Raw genomic sequence first — 6000 nt, forward strand, 5'->3', positions numbered from 1 at the left:
CCCAGTGAAGAGAGAGTACTCCGGAGTGGGGACACCCTAGCCCCTGTCCTAGGTGACCACAGCAGGGTTGGGGGCCGAGCCCCCCAGGAATCCTGGGCCCAGCCTTGTTGGGGTTACGAGGACTCTGCCAGACAGGAGAGTGGAAGGGGAGTCCTCAAGGGCAGAGAGGCCACTGGGTAAAGGAAGTGGAAGCGAGGACTCGGATCCTTTCGCTAGCCCACTTCACTGGGGTAGTGCAGAAGCCGGGAAAGTTCCCCACAAGAGCGGGACTATTCCCCCGCTTACATAACGGAACATCATTTACAGATGATAAATTAGTTGCTCAATAAAGGAAAACCCCATTCCAATTCAATGGCTAACAGTTTGATAGTGCTCCAGAAATTCTCCTACAACGTATGAGGAGGTTCAGTCCTTACCTGCTGCATTAAAAAGGAAAATAGTTCAAGTAGCTGTTTTATACACTGGAAATTTTAAAATAGTGGAAGTCTCTGTGCCCTCTTGACACTAGAAATCCATGGGTACAAGGGTCTATCACCATCGATCTTCTGGCAGGATGGAGGCTTCTGTTTTGATGAAAAGCATCATTTATTAACAAATCACTTAATGTTCAATAGAAAATAAACACCAGTATTGGATGAATTCAGTGATTTCAATTCATGGCCACTTGCTTGTTTTAGAAAGTAAATTAGGCTATTCCTGGCAAGGACTGGAAGAAATTTCCCATCGAGTCAGAATTGCTAGAATTGACACCTGGCACCTAACTGTTGCTCTTGGTCTCAGTTCAGGAGAATCTTTTGCCAATAGCTCGCTTTTTGAAAGTGAGGCTGCAGCATCTTAGAGACACAAAGCTGGTGAGGTAATAACTTTTATTGGACCAAATTCTGTTGGTGAGAGAAAAGCTTTCAAGCTTACACAGAGCTCTTCCTCACAGGTTTCCCCACAGACCAGGACACACCAACTCAAAGCAGCACCAGACCCTGCCAGAACAACAGATGCAAAATCTACAGACATATCTCCACTGCTACAGTGACACCACAACGCACCTTTCAAGATCCATGGGTCCTACACATGTGGTGTCCTTCATCCAGGGCCCTAAATGCGATCGGTCTGTCTGACCTCTCAGTCCTCAGCTTCAAAGGGAGCCTGCACAACACTTTCCAAAGATGAGCCTCCTCAGCTAAGTTGCTGCTGTGAACACAGCCCAGGCCTGCACTATCACCAAATCAATACCATCTGATGGCCTTTCTACAGCCTATAAAATCAATTGGTGGTTTCAATGCAGATTTTAGCATACAGTGCCCAGATCACAAACATTTCCATGAGAGTTGCTCTCCTCTTTGCCAGTTTTAGCAGAGAAACCAACCCTGCAATGAGCATGGGGACTGAACTACTGCCAGAGTTCAGTTTGGGGTCGGTGGTGGTGTGAAATCCAGAGCAGTGAGGGGTTTGTCACTGCCTGCTCTGTAACCTTGCGTTCCTCACAATGCTTTACTGTTGTAGCTTCCAACCTGGGCTGCTCACAACCAGCCTTCAGGCATGCAGGTCACACCCTATGTGTCTGGTTCAGCACCTCTGACTCCAGCAGCCTGTCTTACAGCCCCACTCTGGCTTCCACCAGCCTTGGTTACAACCAGAATGGTGACTGCAGCACACTCCCCATGCTGAATTTTCCCCAAATCCTGTGCTCTGTAATGTCCAGCCATCTCTTTGACAGTTCAGAGAAATAATAAGGTTCATTTGCTCTCAGAGATGGCCCCTACCTGCTAATAGTGCAGGGGCACAATTTAAAGGTTCAGCTGCCCCTGGAACAGCTGAAGTCACGTCCCCCCCACACAGGCAGGGCCCCCTTCCCCTCAGTCTCCCCTCTCAAAAAGCAGCGGCCCCTCCCTGCGGCTCTCAGCTGTTCCTCCTGCTTCTCCCTGCGGGGCGCAGCTTGCCAGTTCCCGTAGCTGCCATGCAGGAAGGTGTTCCAGCTGCACCAGGTGACTGAGCAGGCTGGCAAACCCTGGCAGAAATCTGGGGGTGAGGGGGTGCATGTGATCAACCCCCATGCACCCCTCATGCCTTGACTTGGTTTCTTCTTGAAAAGCCCCCAAACACTCCAGCTTATTAACTGAATGGGGGGAAAGGAGGAGGTTAATAGATGCTTTCATTTTAACACTGCACTGAGTTGGTTTATAGTTAAAAAAAACAACAAATTAATTAACAATAGGCCATAAGTGAAGTGAGGCCAAGTAAAGGGAATAATGTTGGAAAAAGTTACAAGGAAATAAATGTGAAAACGTGCATCTAAAACTTAATCTAGCAAGGTAAAGGCGTTGTTTGAGATGGTTTCTCTCACGTGCTTCCACAAAAGCACAAGAAGCTGGTCTCCCTTGTCTTCCTTGGTGAAAGATCTCTGCCTAAGCAGATTTCTCACCTATATTCAGGTCGCAGAGACTTCAATCCCCTCTCCCGCCCCGGTTGAAGAATCCATCTTTCTCCACTTGCAAAAGCTCTGTTCTCTTGTGTCTGTCTAGTGATGGATACCGAAGATGGCGTCTCTTCTTGGCTATGGCTTCTGTAGTTTAATGACTTTGTTTCAAGAAGCAGCAAGACCTCATGCTGTTCTTCCCTTCTTGTGGGCTTCCTGTCCCCTTGTATGTAAATAGGGCTTCCATGGTTTTGATTCAACCATGCTTAATTTACATAAGAGACAAGTATCGCTGCCTTCTCTCTTGACTGGGAGGGAACCTGTTTTTCCCTGTTTGGCCATAGACTGTACAGCCTAATATTAATGAGTAGCCATAATTCCTTATGTAGTGTTAACGCATACAATTCATAATTATATTAATTACTAGCATCATTAGGTTTCAGAAAAGACTGCACTCTATACACTTATTATACAGTAAATTTTATACGATCAGTGGCTTCAATTGCTTATCACTTGAGAATCAACCCCTGGTCTTTATAGACCTGTAAACCTTTGCAGTGTAGTCTTTGGAAAGTAAAACCCAGACCAAGCTTCTCTCTCCTGCTGGGTGTGGATGCCATGCTGTCATCGTCTCTATTTGTCAGCATGAGATTTGCCTCCACCCTTTGCTAGCTTGATGGGTTTATGTGCTTTGTAAATACATTCTCTACCTTTCAAAGTACTTTGCAGGTAATTCCCAGTTGGGGAAAACACATTCCATTGTCTAGGGCAGACCTGGCACACCTGGTTTCAACACACTTTAGTTATAATTCCAGCATATGTCCATAACTCTTAATACCCATTGTGTACACACATCATTGAAGAATATTAATGCTCAGTGAGCTATTAGTTTTTAAATAATACCTCACAAGTAGGATGACCAGTTGTCCCGATTTTATAGGGACAGTGTCGATATTTGGGGCTTTTTTTTCATATGGGCTCCTATTACCTCCCACCCTGTCCCGATTTTTCACACTTGCTATCTGGTCACCCTATTCACAAGGCTTAGTTTGTACAAAGATTATAGCAATAGTGCATAGGGTGTGAAGACAGGAGGCTCAGTGTCACAATTACCCTGCTACCACAGCAGATGGTTTTGTAAGTTAGGACTGTGGCACTGTGATGGGAGGTAATTGTGATGCTTTGGGCTTCAGTCAGCGCAGGACGGGTTGCATCACTACGTGCCCTGAAGCTCTGGGTGCCTTAAATGCTATGCTGCTGTGACTCTCAGCTCTGACACCAACAGCCAGCAGACAAGCATATGGGTCATACCATGGCTTTCACTGCCCAGTGACTTTCAGCAGAGTGACCTCCAATATCCCCCAGCCCCGAATTTCCCCAACACCATCAGCCCTGTAGTGTCCAGCCCTGTGTCCTGGAACACTCACAGAAGTTTGTTGCCCCTTTAAAGAGACAGTAAACAGCAGCTCGTTAACTAAACTGTGGTTGAACAAACACTCTTATTTCAATCACAGCACTGTGTTAGTTTATATTAAAAATAAAGGATGTTTATTAATCAAAAAGGCATGGATTTAAGTGATATCAAGTAAAGGGATTAAAGATAGAAAGGGTTACACACAGACAAAAGCAAAAATATGCTCCTAAGATTAAAACCTGATTTAACAAACTGGAATCTGTCATTCTGAAAAGTTGTGTTTCTCAATGACTCTCTCTTTCAGCAATGGCTGAGCAGCCTTTCTGGCCAGGATCCTGTATGGAGTCCAAAGTACTCAGTTTCTTTGTCTCTTCAGGTAAAAGGATCCCAAAATGGCTTTTTTCTCTCTCCTTATTTCTTCCCAAATTTCACTGACTGTGCTTCAAGAGGCAAGAAGGCTTGGGAGGGGTGGGGGGCAGAGGGGGCAGTCTCCACACCCTGTGGAGATTGTGGTCATCTTTTCCCACTTGCTGTCCTGATGGCTTTGTTCATCTTGCATGTAAATTTCTTCTTTGTCTCTGCCTGATGACCAGCAGATCAGACAAGCACATATACATTCCTTTGTCTAGGGCAGACTGGGCTTATACATTTCTTCCCAAACACATTTTAACTACATACTTCTAGCCCGTAACTCCTTGGACACACACCTACATACATCATGCAATGATTGTTTGGACCAGGGTGTTACCTGTTTGTATCTGATACCCTACATAACACCTTTTTAGATACAGATTATGACAACAGTATGTGAGGTGTAGTAGGTCAGGCATGACAAGAGTCGTTGGCACAGAACCACCATTGGGCTTCTGTATCACCCTACTGTCTTTAGGGAAACTTGCTGGTGTTGATGGTTGTACCTGTTTCATGGATACACAGAGGGCTTCAGGCTTAGTACTGACAATTTTGCATTTCACTTGCAGGCCATGATATTTGGGGGGAAAAAAGAAAGTTAAGTGATTGTGATTGCAGTCTGAACACTCTGAGCCAAATGAGGGAGTGTTCACTAAAGCCGAAGTTGACTCCAACTTTACTCTGGATAAGAACCACAATGAGAATTCTCAGGTTTCCCATAATTTATGGTATCCCTGGATTAGAATGCTCTCTTTCCTACCCTGCGATTCCCTTGGTAGGTACAGGAAGGGAATCTGCTCTGATGGGAGGGGTGCTGAGCAGACAGCAAGGGAAGGGAAGTAAAAGGATTCATAGCTGCTGGCCCAACAACTTTACAACCACCGGCTGCATCGTCTTCAGCCCCTCTCTTCCCTTCGTGGAGGTAAAATATTGGAGAGATCCAGACGATTGTGGAGAGGGCAGTGTTGGAAGGAATGGGGGATGCAGTGGGGAAAGATGGATGGTGCGGGCTTAAACCTCAAGGTAAAGGAATAAAAAATATACAGGGCACTAGATAAAGAGCTATAATAAAGGTAGGCTACATGCTGGAGGTCTTTACTTAGTCAAACCCCTAGTGAGCCGCATTGAGCCCAGCGAAAGGGGAACAAAAGTGAACTCAAAAGACAACACATTCCCCTAGGAGGGAAAAGCTGTAAGAGAGAACCGAAGGATGGAGTTAGACTGAAACAAGCAGAAACAAAGATTTTAAATGAGAGAAAACACAGTGAGGTAACTATTCATCCTAGGAAGAAAAAGAGACAAAACCAAGCCAACAGAACAAGTTCTAAAAAAATATTTTATGAATCCAGTTGTAGTAAGATGGGGGCCTGAAACGTAAGTCCTTGTATCAGAGGCCTGGTATGAAACTTAAGACCTGAACTAAAATAATGGTCAAGACTTTGCTAACATAAAGCAAAGTTAAGCTGTGCGCAAGAGGCAGGCCCTGCTCACAGAATCTGGCAAGAAGAGGGCTGAAGCTGCAAAAACACACATACCTAAAAGGTACTGCGTACAAGTGATGTAAATACATGCCAGGACAGTATCAGAACACTCCAGCATGAGCACATTCCACAGAGATAACAAGGAAAAGGCTGACCCATCCTAAAGACGGGTAGGAGGGTAATATGATAGAGTTGTTTTGTTCGAACCAACATGTACAAGGTGAGAGGCGGCACCCTAACACGTAGAGGGGTTGTACCTCAATACATTGGGAGTGATGTGT

This window comes from Lepidochelys kempii, chromosome 1 (assembly GCF_965140285.1).
Source record: "Lepidochelys kempii isolate rLepKem1 chromosome 1, rLepKem1.hap1, whole genome shotgun sequence".
Lineage (NCBI taxonomy): Eukaryota > Metazoa > Chordata > Testudines > Cheloniidae > Lepidochelys > Lepidochelys kempii.